The 15398-nt window shown below is 34.3% G+C and overlaps 1 long non-coding RNA gene across 1 annotated transcript; it reads right to left on the reverse strand.

The window, feature by feature from the left end:
- Positions 1-2216: 2216 nt before the first annotated feature.
- LOC118973067 (uncharacterized) lies at positions 2217-13378 on the reverse strand. The gene is made up of 3 exons (XR_005062286.2): positions 12702-13378; positions 12046-12201; positions 2217-11100 (listed from the first exon to the last, which is right to left on the reverse strand). It is a non-coding gene; the product is annotated as an uncharacterized lncRNA (long non-coding RNA).
- Between the last annotated feature and the right edge of the window lie 2020 nt (positions 13379-15398).

Raw genomic sequence — 15398 nt, forward strand, 5'->3', positions numbered from 1 at the left:
TAAATGCCTAAGTAAAAACCAAATTTATAAACTTGTATTCATTTTTAGAAAAGAATTCTAAATTGTGATATCAGAATTGAAACAGTATCTTTTAGCAGAGGTAAGCAGACTCTTACAGCTTCCATGTTTGCTTCTATTACTTTGAAAATCATAGTACAAATGTCCTCTCTAATTTTAATAACATTAATATCTAGAGAGCAAGGTTCTAATTCTTAACTATTATCAGGGCATCTTACCTTCAACTTACTTAAATTCCTATTGCCCTATATTTTTCATGGACAATACAAATGTTAACCTTATTTTTGTCCTTCGTTTTAATAAGGTAGTGTGTTGACTTCAAATATAAAGAGTTTTGGCCATTGTAGTTACTTGGTGCCACTATATCAAGTGTTCATATTCATGCACACTCCATTAATTTCTCATTTCTCCTCTCTGCCAATACCTTATAGTACTTTATGATGGCTCAGAGTCCAATTCAAAATTTTATCTTAAATGAAACATTTTTCTAGAAAATTTTTATTGCTTAGTTTTGATCACTGAAACTTTGTCTTTTATCAAATTCATCGAAAGAAAAAATATCAGTTCTGCTCACTTATTCTCTGGCTCTTCATCTTTGAGGCATTTAAACAGATTTATGCAAAATGATGTACTGAATGTCTACTATACTTTGTAGAAAAGTAATCTTTTCTAGTTGAACAAGGCTAAATAATGAATTAGAGAGTTACTTCCTGTAGTATTACTCATCTTTAGGTGGGAGTAAGTTCAAGTATGTGTTCTATTAGTAATTAAAAAGGCACAGTGATCTACTTATAGCATGCTCTGAATAGTATTTTTTGGAAGAATGAAAAATAGATGAATGACTTAATTATTTTGGAATCTTAAATTATATGTATTTACATAATGTTTACTTTGATTAACTGAATTTATTCTTCTCTAGTAGAGATAAAAAGAAAACTGGAACTATGTGCATTTCCTTCATGTGACATTTAGAAATGTATTTGTACTGAATCTAGGTCAATTACATGCTCAATTTATCAATTATTTCCTTTTTGAGGGTATATAATATTATTAAATAATAATAATCGACATTTGTTGCATCTTAGCATGTGACAGGAGCTATGCTAAATGCTTTAAAATGTGTTGTCTCACTTAATTCTCACATCATCTTATGCTATAGGAACTACTATCATCTACTTTTTTTATAGATGAGGAAACTGAATTTGGAGAGATTAAGTGTTTGGAGCTGGGATTGAAATCCAGGAAGTCTCCCTCCAGAGCCCAGATTTAAAACTGCACTGAACAGCTTTGGCCTGCTACTTACATGCTTATTAGAAAAGGGGACTATTTTCTATCAACTATCTTTAAAAAAAATTCACTCTTTTAGATGGTCAAATAATAAGTTCCATAAACTTGTCCTTAGGGTTGAGAGGACCTATGCTTTGGCATACCTGTGTCCCTGCTAGGGTGGTGCTGGAGAACCAACACACTTTGGTTTGTCTGAGGAGTCTTTGTTTTTTTCCCCTAACTTTCCATCACAATAGGATGATGAATTTTATGGTCACACTAGCTGACACTGAGAATGAAAGAAGATGCTATTTATTCACCCCAACAACAAATAGGAAATGGACCTTCTGGTCACATTTTTAACCTGCAGAAGGAGCTAAATACTGTGTGGGTGTTGTAGCCTAGAGGTTCCAGTAACATCGGCAGAAATTCACATTCAGGGAAGGAACTATCTTTAGCCAATGCTGGGTATGTCCCACTAGAGAGCAGTGCTTAAATGGGATAACTTGGCAAGTTAAAGCTGGGAAAGTCATATTTTTGATGGCCTGTGAAATGAACTGGACAATTCTTGGGACTTACCTTCATGATTAATGAAACAGAGTAATATGTGTGTGATTCTCAATTAATTCGCAATGCCTTTACAATAATTATATCTTTACAATTAAATCTACTTATGAAATCAGTGAAGATCACTCGTGAGCGACATTGTCAAAATTACTTTTAATCATGATTAACCTGTAATGTCTATTTTCTTATTCTATTTCCAAGATGGGGAAATGCTAAGGAAAAATTTTGGGGGGTATTGTTTAAAATCTGTATGTTAATTTGGTGTGTTATCTATTATGTTTAAGAACTTTTGTTCATGAAAATTGATTTTTCTATGTAATTTGTAATTTATTTCAGAAAATAACAAATTCTTATTTTTCTAAAGTTTATTTGATAAACATTAAAATATTAGACTCATTACATATATAATTAACTATAATGCTATTTAATGCTATAATAATATCACAAAATATATTATTGCTTTTCTATCTCTTTAGAAATTTGACCATAAACTTTGATTTCTTGTTTTAAATCAAGAACCATGGATTTATTATATATTTCCTAATAATTATAACTTTTTAGCATTATGTCTATATTATTATTAATGCTTTTCTGTGTTATATAAATATCACAGAAAATATCTGTATTGGAATGTTTTAACAAACATTTTCTTGCATATAACTCAAAGGATATATCTAATATACAATTAAGTTCAATAAAGTATACCCTGAATTAAAAATTTAAGTATTAAAAGATATACTTTCAATTCAAAAATTTTAATAATGGTTTTAAAGTGAATTTAAAGGCACTAAGTAACAGAAACACCATTTTTTTTTGGTTATACTCATAGGAAATTCAGGTTTTATAAAACAATTCATCTTTCTCATGCCCAGCAAAAAAGTGTGCTTCCAGCTGGGATTCTGTATTTTGACACATCAAGTAAGTTAGAGAGGAATTTTTAAAACATACCAAAATATATCTGGAAAATTTGAAAGACAATTGGCCTTGATATAAATGGGCATTTAAAATGAAATTAATGTATAGAACATATTTATTTCTTGTCTTGGGTAAATTTCTTTTCAACCTTGCAGTGTCATTTTAAAATTATTCAGCAAAAAGTGGTTGCAAAGTATTTCAAAATTTGCATTCTGTGATAATGTCTACTGTTATAAAAGAGAATCCATATTCCAAATAGGGCATTTTAGTGAGTCTATCAGTTAAGGAAGAATGAAAATAAATATTAGGGAGGATAACAGCATATTTCACTATGTATTATACTTGACTTTTACCTTAGTTGACATAATTAAATATGTAAAATTGATTAAAGGTTAATAAATAAATGTTTGTGTTGTAAAGCATGTGAGGCCAATTTAAAGGGAGTAATTGTATTTAGGCAGTAATGAGATAAAAGAATAATGGTTGGGAGAGACACTTCTGGAAAGATGGAAAAGATATATTTTCCCCTATTCCTTCCACTAAGTGCAGGTAACAACCTTGGGACTAATTAGACAGTAAAAGATTTTGAAAGGTGGAAAGAATACAGACTAACTAGAGGCTTTGGGACACAAGGTACCACACACCAAGGAGATTTTTTATTTTTCCTTTTGCCTCATATATTCCAGACTAGGTGCTAAAGCAGTCAATATCCTGGAAATACCAGTGGGTAAAGATACAAAACCTCTCCCAAAAGAACCAGGAAAAGAGAAATCTAGCAAGACAAAAAAAGCATATTTAGACAATATCTGTTCTGCTCCAGCCAAACACCACCTGAGTGGCCCCAACCCACAACCAGAAGAGCAAAGGCTGTGTGGGAAGCTCAGGCTTTCACCCCATCTGGGGGTGATGAGGCACCCCCCATTGCTAGTGGAAGCCTGAACTCCCAACTCCTGCCCTGAAGGAACAAGGTACCTCCTCCCCTGGAATATCAATGAGGCAAAATAACCTGTGTTTCCTACTTTCACCTGACAGTAATGAGGTAAAGTACCCCTTTTTCCACCAAGTGTCTCTTAATACGTAAAATATCCAATTTTCAATAAAAACTCACTTGTCATATCATGAAATTCTCTAGTTGGAAAAGAAAAAACAATCGACAGATGCCTGTACCAAGACAAAACAGAAAGATGAGGCAAGGATTTCACAGCAGCTATCACCAAATGCTTCAGTGAGCAGTTACAAACAAATGAAAAAATAGAAAGCCTTAGCAAATAAATAGAAAGTACCAGAAAATAAGTAGAAAATTAAAAAAACCAAACAGAAATTTTAGAAATGAAAAATATAATAACTGAAATAAAAAATAAACCCTCAGTGAATACAACAGTAGGAGAACAATCAGTGAAGTTGAAAATAGAATAGGAATTGCCAAATCTGTACAACAGAGGTAATAGAAACTGAAAAAACATGGACAGAGCCTCAGTGCCATGATATAAACATTTGTGCCACTGGAGTCCCAGAAGAAGAATAGAAATGATAGGGCTGAAAAATATTTCAAAAAATAATAGCTGAAACTTTTCCCAAATTTGGCAAGTGAGATCAACCTACAGATTCAAGAAGCTGCACAAACAACCCAAAGAAATCCATACTATGACACAATATATTCAAAATTGTGAAAACTAAAGGTAGATATTGAAAGCATCAATAAAGAAACACCTTACTGTTGGGGGGAAAAAACGAGTGTTTATGGGTTTCTTATCAGAAACCATTAAGGGCAGAATGAAGTGTTGCAGTGTCTTCAAATGCTCAAAGTACCCAGAGTCCTATATCTGGTGACATGATCCTTCTGTAATGAAATGGAAATCAAGACATTCTCAATGAGAGACAACTAAGAAGCTGTCACTAGCAAACTTAGCCTGAAAGAATGGCTAAAGAAAGTTCTCTAAAGAAAAAGGAGATGAAAAAAAAAGAAAAAGGAGGTGATAGAAAAAGGAATTTGGGGACATCATGAAGAAAGAAAAATATCAATGGAAAGAAAATATACCAGTAAATACAGTAGACTTCCTTCTCTTGATTTCTGTATTATGTTTACAACATTGATGTGGTGGTCAATGTCATCTATACACAAAAATATTTAATATGCTTATAAAAGGAAATGGTAAAGGGACATGAAAGAAAGTTTTTATACTTCACTCAAACTGGTAAAATGTCAACACCAGTTCATTGTAATACATTATGTATGTGATATTTAGAGCAACTAACAAAGCTATACAAAGACATGCAGTAGTCATTATAGATAAATCAAAATGGAATTTTAAAAAATGTCCTAGCAACCCACAGGAATGCAGGAAAGAAAACAGAGAAAGGGAAAACAGACAGTAAAGGAAAAGGATGGAAATGAATGCATGTAAACTTTAATCAAAAGTAGGAGTGGGACTATTAGTATCGGACAACATGGCTGTCAGAGCAAAGAAGATTACCAGGAACAGAAAGGGTGTTACATAAAAGTAAAAGAATAAAACCACCAAGAAAACAGAGATGAAACAACACAGTTGCAAAATATGTGAAGCAAAACTAATAGAACTGAAAGAAGAAATAGACAAAACCACAATTATAGGTGGAGACTTCAACATCCTTTTCTCAACAACTGATAGAAAAACTAGACAGAAAAACAGCAAGCATATAACTCAACACCAATAAACAACATCTAATTTACACGTACAGAACACTAACTCAAAACAGCAGAATACATGTGTACATGGAACATATACCAAGATAGACCATATCTTGGGTCATAACACAAACATCAACAAATTTAAAAGAATTGAAATCAGACTGTGTTTCTTGACCCAGATTAGTAACTGAAAGCTAATATGAAAATCTTCAAACTTTGAAGCTAAACAATACACTTGTAAATTACCCAGGAGTCAAAGAGGAGATCTCAAGGGAAATTTAAAAATACACCAAACAGAAAGAAAGTGAAAATACAACATACTAACATTTTGGGTCACAGCTACAGTAAAACTAAAAAGGACATTTATAGCATTAAATTCTCATGTCAGAAAAGTCCCACCCCAAGAAAAATAGAAAAAGGACAAAATAAGCTGAAAGAAAATAATAATATAAGAGCAGAAATCAATGAAATTGAAACAAACAAAACCAGAAAATCAATGAAACAAAGATCTTATTCTTTGAAAGGGTCAACAAAATTGACAAACCTCTAGCAAGACTGACAAAGCAAAAAGAGAAGACAGAAATTACTAATATCAGGCATGACACAAGGCTGTATTGTTACAGACCCTGTCACATTAAAAGGATAATAAAGAAATAGTACAACTCTACACACATAAATTTGACAATTTAGATAAAACAAACCATACAACTTACATAAAAGGAACCATGAATCACAAAATATGCAAAAGATAATTGATTAGCTCTAAAACTATTAAGTAATTTAAATGCGTAATTTAAAAACTCTCAAAAAGAAATTCTCAGGCCCAGATCATTTCACTGAAGAATACTATCCAGCATTTGAAGAGGAAACACCACCACTTCTGCACAATTTCTTCCAGAAAGTAAAAGAGGAAGGAACATTGTCCAAATCATGGTTATGAAATCAGTATTACCCTGATACCAAAACCAAAGTCAGTACAAAAAAAAAAGAAAACAACCAATATCCCTCATGAATATATAGTAAAAATTAAAAATCATTAACAAAATATTGGCAAGTGGAATTCAGAAATACATAAAAAGAATTATACACCATGACCAAGTGAAGTTTATTTTAGGGATGTAAAACTGGTTCAAGATTTGAAAATTAATCATTGTAGTCCACCATGTTACCAGTGTAAAGGAGATAAATCACAATATCATATCAGTTGATGCAATATAAATATTTGACAATATTTGACACCCAAACCTGATAAAAACTTAAGAAAACTAGTAACGGGATAATGTCCTCAACCTGATGAAGAACACCTACAAAAATCCCGTAACTAACATCATCCTTAATGGAGAAAATGGACTGCTTTCTTCTCAAGATTGGGAATGATACAATGGTGCTTCCTATCCCCACTGCTATTCAACATATTACAGGAATATGTTGGAAGCTCATATCTAGGAAGTTCAACAAGGCAAGAAAAAGGAAATAAAGACATACTGATTGGAAAGGAAGATATAATCTGTATGTATTGGTGGTTGACATGATGGCCTACATAAAAAAATCCTAAGGAATATACCAAATATACCAAAACACTTCTAAACTGATAAATGAGTTTGGTAATGGAATTCATACAAATACAAAGAAAACATACAAAAGGTAGTTGCATTTCTATACAAAAGCAATGACCACATGGAAAGTAAAATTAAGAATACAATACCATGTGTAATCTCTTAAAAAAATGAAACACTTAGGTGTGAATATAATAAGACATGCATAGGGCTCCTGTGCTGAAATCTGTAAAATACTGATGAAATAAACCAAAGATCTAAGTAGTAGACATTGGTGTTCCTGAGTTGGAAGGCTCGACAAAGTAGAGATGTCAATTCTCCTCAAAGTGGTGTATAAATTTAATGCAATTATATAACTCCCAGCAAGATATTTTCTAAAGACAAAAGCAAAAAACAATAGAATAGCTGAAAATTTTCTGAAAAATCAGATTACAATTGTAAAAACCACTTCATGTGATTTCAGGATTTATTACACGATACCTTAATCAACTCTGTGTGGTACCAGCAGAAGAACAGATATACAGAACAATGGAAGAGAGTGAAGAATTCAGAAATAGCCCCAACAAGTATTGCCAAAGAATCTTCTCAGCAAATGTTGCTGGACATATTATATATCTAAAGAGATGATCCTTATCTTAAATCTCACAAAATTTGGGAAAATTATCTCAAAAAATGGGTCATAGCTTAAATTATAAAGTTTATAGCTGTCAGTCATTCATACCCTTGTTCATTGCCGCACTATTCACAAGAGCCAAAAGGTAGAAGCAAATCAAATGTCTAATGGATGAATGGATAAACAAAATGTAGTCCAGTCACACAATGGAATAGTCTTCAGCTTTAAAAACAGAAATAAGTCCTGTCATGTGCTGCAACATGGATGAACCTTGAGGACATTAAGCTAAGTAAAACAAGCCAGTCACAAAAAGACAATCACTGTATGATTCCACTTGTATGAGGCATCTAAAGTAGTGAAATTCATAAAAATAGAAAGGAGAATGGTGATCACCAGGGGCTGTGGAGGAGGAAGAAGTTGTTGTTTAATAGGTGTAGACTTTCAATCCTGTAAGATAAAAGTTCTGGCGATCTGTTTTACAACAATGTGATTATACTTAATACTACTGAATGGTACACTTAGAAATGGTTAAGATGGTAAATTTAATGTACATTTTCTACCACAATAAAAAAATGATAGAATAAAAAACCTGTAAATCCTTTAGCAGAAAAATAGGAGAAACTCTTTGGGACCTAGGCTCTTGGTAAAGAGTGCATAGCCATGACAGGAATAATAATAAGTATAAGAAAAAATTGATAAATTATACTTTATCAAAATCTAAGTTTTACTCTGTAAAAGACCCTCTGAAGAGAATGAAAAGACAAACTACAGAGTAGGAGAAAATAATTGTAAACCACCTATCTGACAAAGGAGTAATATTTAGAATACATAAAGAACTCTCAAAACTCAAGCGTAACAACAAAAACATTCCAACTGGAAAATGAGCAAAATATACAGAGAGCCAGGTCACCAAAAAGGATATATAGATGGAAAATAAGCATATACAAAGATGATCAACATCACTAGTCATTTAAAAAAATGTGAATTAAGATCATAATGAGCTATCACTACATACATATGAGAATAGTTAAAGATTATTCACAATATCAAATGCTGGCAAAGATGCACAGAAATGAAACCTTTCATACATTGTTTGGGGGGACATTCTGAAAAGTAATGTAGCAGTTTCTTAAAATAATAAACATATACTTTCCATATGACTTGGCAATCACATTCCTAGGCATTTATCTCAGAGAAATGAGAACTTACATCCACACAAAAATCTACATGATTGTACATAGCAGCTTTAATTATAATAGCCCCAAACTGGAAGCAACCAAAATGTCTTAACAATGGATGACTATTTAAACAAATTGTACTATATCCATACCATGGCATACTACTCAGCAATAAAAAGGAACAAACAATTATACATGTAACAACTTGGATGATTTCAGTGACATTATGCTGAGTGAAAAAAAGCTCATCTCAAAAGGTAAGATTCCATTTATCTGACATTCTCAAAATGACAAGATTATAGAGATAGAGAACAGATTAGTGTTTGTTAGGGGTTAGGCATGCTGGAAGAAGGGGCAGATGTGACTATAAAGAGCATTAGGGAGTTATTTGTGATGATATTTAGTTTGAACCCACAAAAGTGATAAAATGCATAGACCTATAAATACACATTATACTAATGTCAATTTCCTTCTTTTGATATTGCAGTATAATTATGATGTTATCTTTGGGGAAAATGGGATTAAGAGCAGATGTGAACTCTCTGTACTCTGCAATTTCCTATGAACCTATAATTTTTTCAAAGTAAAATGTTTAAAAAAAGGTTGATTCAATTAATTGTAGTCTGTACATTAAATAGTTGGAATTAGGAAAGAGCATGGTAGAGTATTTTTACTTTTATTACATGTTCAGGTTAGAAATTCAACCTAAAAGCTCAGCTAAAACCATTGATAAAAAAGCAAAGAAGCCTTAACAACCAAAAAACAAATAACCCTATTAAAAAATGGACAGAGTACCTGAACTGACATTTCTACAAAGAAGAAATACGGATGGCCAACAGGTACATGAAAAGATGCTCCACATCACTAATCAGTAGGGAAATGCAAATCAAAACCACAATGAGCTATCACATCATACCAATTAGAATGGCTACATCTAAAAGACAAGAAATAACAAGTGTTGATGAGGATGTGGAGAAATGGGAACTCTCCTACACTGTTTATGAGAATGTCAACTGGTACAACCACTGTGGAAAGCAGGAAAAGTTTCCTCAAAATAACTGAAAGTAAAAATACGATTCGACCCAATTCTAGGAATTTACCTGAAGAAAACAAAATTCTTGATTCAAAAGTTATATGCACCCCTTTGTTTATAACTGCAGTATTTACAATAGCAAAGATACAGAAGCAACAACTTAAGTGTCCATCAGTAGATGAATGGCTAAAGAAGATGTGGTACATATACATAATGGAATATTACTCAGCCATATAAAGAAAAGAAACCCTGCCATTTGCAACAACATGGATGGAGCTAGAGGGTATTACACTCAGTGAAATAAGCTAGGTGGAGAAGGACAAATACCATATGATTTCACTTATTTGTGGAATATAAATACAAAGCAAAACAGAATGAACAAAACAGCATTAGACTCAAAGACACCGAGAAGTCACTAGTGGTTATCATGGGGGAATGGTTGGGGGTGTGGGAGAGGAGGCTGAGAATGATAAAGGGGCACACACAAAAAGAGCAAAAAATATTAATAGTTACAAACCCATGAGCTTAGATTATAGTGTTTTATCAGATAGACCTTGCCAGAAAAATAATCTATTTCTTATTTTTATTTAAATGACAATACATGTTTATAAGTATTTCACTGTCCTTGAATGGCTGACCATATTTATGGACAAACATGAGAAAGATCATTTGAGCATAAGCATAAAAATAATCTAATCTTTACCCTTGTGCTACTGTATCTATATAAGAGATGAAAGTTATGTTTAATCTCTCATTATACCTAACCATCTGTAAGAGAGTCTCTTAGTTTTGTGCTGAAAAAAGAAAATTTTATTTTGGAAATAAATTCATAATCAAGATTAAATCAAAACCTTGCTCTTTACAAAAATATGTTGCACACATGCAAAATACCAGAGTAAATACTTATATTCATGTCACTTCCCTTTCATAACTATATTTACTCTTATATTTGTTTCTTCAGATAGGTGTTGTGGAGCCATTACGTAGCTGCCACGTGGAACAGGAAGGTGGGGGTGACCGATCAGGGATCACAGGGATTTGCAGCGGCAGGAGACAGTTTGTGGCTAGAGAGCATCTGGCAGCATGTGTTTACAAGCGAGATGGACATCTGCCTCTCCGATGACACCACGAGGCAGCCTGTTTGCTCTTCTAGGTTAGATAGCTCAGGACGCCTTAAAACTCAATGCTTTAAAAAATATTCCATGCTTTGAAATCGTCTCCTGAAATTCTGAAAATGATGATCAAACTGTATTCTAATTTTGCTCTCAGTGATGCCCTGAAGTTTCCTGAGTTGGAGCAAAGAAAAACCTTTTGTTAAACACAAAATAAGATAGTTTAAAGCACTCTAACAAGTATATTTCATCTAAAGAGAACCCAAAGTTTTGTTTTCTTTTTTAATGTTATGAAAGTACATGAAGAGATGACAGAAATGATACAAATCTATTTATATGGGGGAAACCACAATTAAGAAAGTTAGTTCTCAGCTGTGAAAATTAGATTTCTGGTCTCACCACTAGTAAGTACTGCCTGACTCTTTTCTATGGTATTTCGAGCATAATAATTCATGGTAAAAGCACAGTTTGAGTTCATGATACAAAAACCTGTCCTTAAAGTCAGTTGTAGAAAGTAACGGTGATGTCCCTTGTGAAATGACAATAGACAACATCTCATTTTGGTCTCTTAATCTTGACTCTAACCCATGTGAAATTTGTCATTTTTACTTTTCTGTTTTAATCATAGGAATTTGCCAAAATACTAATTCTTTTGTATCTGTGTCCCTACCATTGTGCACACAGACTAAATGGGCTCCAATTGCTATAATATGTTTCAGAAAAGTGATTAGTACCCATAGTACTGAACTTAAACTAGAAGCTTCTTGGTGTAAATGACAGCTGCTAAAAGACAGGAGCGGAAAGGCCTTTCACTGGGCTGACTTGAGAAAGACCATTGCCAAAAGAATCAGCTATGACACAGTTGAATTTTTGCAAAATCCTGGGAGCTGGCACAAGATGTTTTACTTTCATGAGCTTTGAACCACTGAGATCATAAATAAGAAATTACACACTCAGTTTCTATCCATTTTCCTTTTACACCACATGTGTAATGTGGTAAATGCAGTGGAGCTTACTAAATTACATCTAGCAAAATTGTTGCTAACTAGTATCTAGTGAGGGAGAAAGTTGAGATTATCCAACACTTTCCTTTTAGCTTCAGAAATCCCAAGAATTTACCTTTGGGAAAGGAAATTAAAGTATTTAGGGGGATTAATTTGAATGCAGCTTGTTTCTTGAAATTATGTCACATGTTTGCACTGAGAGGAAAGGACCCTTTTATTCCCATGTCTCTTCCCAAACTTTACTCCATCCCAAATCCTGGTTTTGTGTGTCCTGAAAGACAAAATAGGAATTGCAAAAATGTGGGAACAAAGTTCTTCAATTTAAATAGTACTGAGCATTCTTTTCACTTCATTTCCTCTCCTCTTCTGTGATCATACCCAAGCATTTTTGCAGTAAGAGGACACTGAACTTTTGCTCATTTTTTTAGTGTTTACTTATAAAAGGCCCTTGCACCATTTAAGATTTAAAGATTTAATTAACATTGTTATGACAGGTACTTTCTGTTATGTTATTTCATTGAAATCACGGGAATGGCTGCAAATGCTATTAGAAAGACTGGTTTATGCTGTCCACAAGCAGTTATTGAGAGCTTGGCTTAGCACTGTGCTACCCACTGGGAATACATGGATGAAAGAAGTAGCTCCTAAAGAATTTACAGGCTGTTGCTGGGTAAAAAAATAAGCAACAATTTTCAATACAATGTAAAATATGTTTTCTTCTTTGCTGAATCATTTCTGGAATATAAATAGAGCATATAAAAGAGATCTTACCTAGGTAGCCTTGGTTAAAATGGTATGACCTCCCTACCGGCGTTAGTGCAGAAATGAACACCTTTCCAAATTCTCCATTTGTAATAGCTCCTGACAGTTTTTCAGAGTGCTGGCTCTTACACGACAGGTTCCTCCGGTTTGCCCTTCCAACCTCCTTCCTTTGCTCTGATGCTGCTGTGTCAGCTGGACTGTCTAGGTTAATTGCCACTATTTTGGGCACAGCCCTGCCCAGGTGAGACCAGCACCCTGAATTTTGGAAGAGGCCTCTGCTTTCTCTTCATCCTAAGATGTGGAATCATTCCTTTCCCTTAATTCCTCATGACAGGTAATATTTATGAGATGTTATTAAAGGCCTGGCCATACTGAAAGGAAATAACAGTATAGAAAATAACTTACAATTATTACATGGTGGCAACTTTGTACTTCCTATTTGAATCCAGGCTGCCTCCACAGAGGGCAGAATGCCCAGTGCGTCCCTCTTGCAGATACCAGCCTGCCTTGCCAATGGGTTTCAACCCTGAACAAGCTCACTATGGATTCAGTGAGACCGAAAAATGACAACAGAACGTTTCTGGGGTGAAAGGGTTTATACCCAACTTTATTCTCACAGTGGCAGGTCAATCACTGGAATCCCATCCACTCAGAGCGAGCTGCTTTGCCTCTGGTCCTCCCCACCCTCGCAGCCGTCTCAGTCTCTGTCCTCATTGCTGCCACCTCTCCAGCCTCTGCTCTCCTGCAGACCTGCAGCCATGCAGCAGCTCAGAGCACTGGGCAGAGCTCTTTATACAGAGTCAATAACAATGTATTGTCCACACAGGTGTAGTGAGCAAGCCGACCAGGGCCAGGTGAGACTCCTGGCCACAGGAACCTTTACGTTCTCCAAACGGCCGTATGTCCAAATGCTTAGAGAAGATAAAAGCGTTTTGCTCTTCTCGGCTTCTGATGCCCCTCTGGAGGTTCACTGTCTTCCCCATGACTGACATCTTTCCAGTGTGACTGACTGTGAGAATACCCCCTGATGGAAAATTCCCCTCCTGTCCAAAGAACAGTCACAGTCCAACAATCCCACAGTACTGTGAGAACAGTATGTTTTCTGATTTCTGAATTGTATAATGCTAGATAATACCTTGTTGAATCAAAACTCCTTCAGGATGGGGTATGCCAGATTCACTGTGTTTCCTTTTGGGTTTTTTCCCATCAGATTAAAAAAAAAGAAATCTTAAATTTAGGGTCTAATCTCACCGAGGTTCTTGCTACCTGTGTGTAAAAATGAAACCAACAACATATTAATTCATCAAGTGGGACTCTGAAGGCTTTTCAGGAGACCTTTAACTAACTCACCCTTGAAGACATGGCCAGTCATATCAGTTTACTAGTCTAACTATTCTGGGTGTAAAAGATAGGACCTATAATTCATGATAGTGTAAGAATAGTAGATGGATAAATACACACACAAGCCTTTATTCATATATTCACACATTCAAGAAATATATATCATGCAACCATGTCTGGAATGATTCTCGGTCTGGGAGACAGAGTAGCCAACAAAATGAAGTGCCTACCTCATGAACTCATCTTCTAGTGGAGAAGACAGATAAATAAAAAGGCAAATAAATATATAATACATTAACTGAGATTTATAAATGCTATAAAGGAAAAGTAAACTACACAAAGAAACACTAACTTGTGCTTTTATTTAAGATATAGTGGCTAGAAGACTTTTCTGAAGAAGGATCAAGCAGGAACCAGATTGAAATTATGTATATTTCTTGGGAGAGCATAACAGGCTGAGAGACACAAAGTACATAGACCCTAAGATAATAATGTCCTTCATGTGTCCAGGAGCAGCAAGAAGTCAGTACAGCAGAATCAAGATAAAGGGTAGGAAATAAGGGAGAAAATTAGCCAAGGAACATGTAGGCCGTGGAAAGGATTTTAAATTTATTCTCAATATGTGAAAGGTTAGAATTAGCTACAGATGCAAATGATGAAAAATGTATATTTAGAACAGCTTAAAGAACATTCCTTCTCATTCACATATAGACAGTAAGAGGTAGGCATCCTTTTTAGCTTCCAAACATTGTCAGGGACATAACTCCTTCTATTCTGCTGTTCAATCAGTCTCAGAATGTGACTTTATCCTTGGAGATTGAGATGGATGATGAGCTCCCGCCATCAACTCTGCATTTCAGTCATCAGAAAGTACAAAGTTGCAAAGAAAATGCTTCTACTTATGAAGTTCATTCCAGAAGGTGTTTAAGACATTTATTCCTACATTCCGTTGAAAAGCATTTAGTCTTATGGCCACACCTTGCTCGGAAAGAAAGTAGAAAATTTAGTTTTCATTCTAGACTTTTGTGAATATATCAGGGGTTACATTCTCAAAGAGGAATGGTAAATATGTATTGGTGGAAAATGAGTGGGCTCTGACATGAGGATCCATTGGGTAGTGTTGAGCAGAAGCATGACCTATATGATTTATATTATTAAAGGATCACTTTGTTGTGTAGAAAATGGAGGATGCCAGAGTCTAGCAGATAGTCTATAGTAATAATCCAATTTATATTAAGGCCAACTTAGTAATGGTTTAATAGATTTGTAGTTATAAGGTTTACTTTGGAAGAAGCCAAATACCAGTTGGTGGGGTTACTTTTCTAAGTTTATCTTTTTTTTTTTTTTTTTTAGATAATAATTTTT

The sequence above is a fragment of the Manis javanica genome, chromosome 1, assembly GCF_040802235.1.
Source record: "Manis javanica isolate MJ-LG chromosome 1, MJ_LKY, whole genome shotgun sequence".
In the NCBI taxonomy this organism is placed as follows: Eukaryota; Metazoa; Chordata; class Mammalia; order Pholidota; family Manidae; genus Manis; species Manis javanica.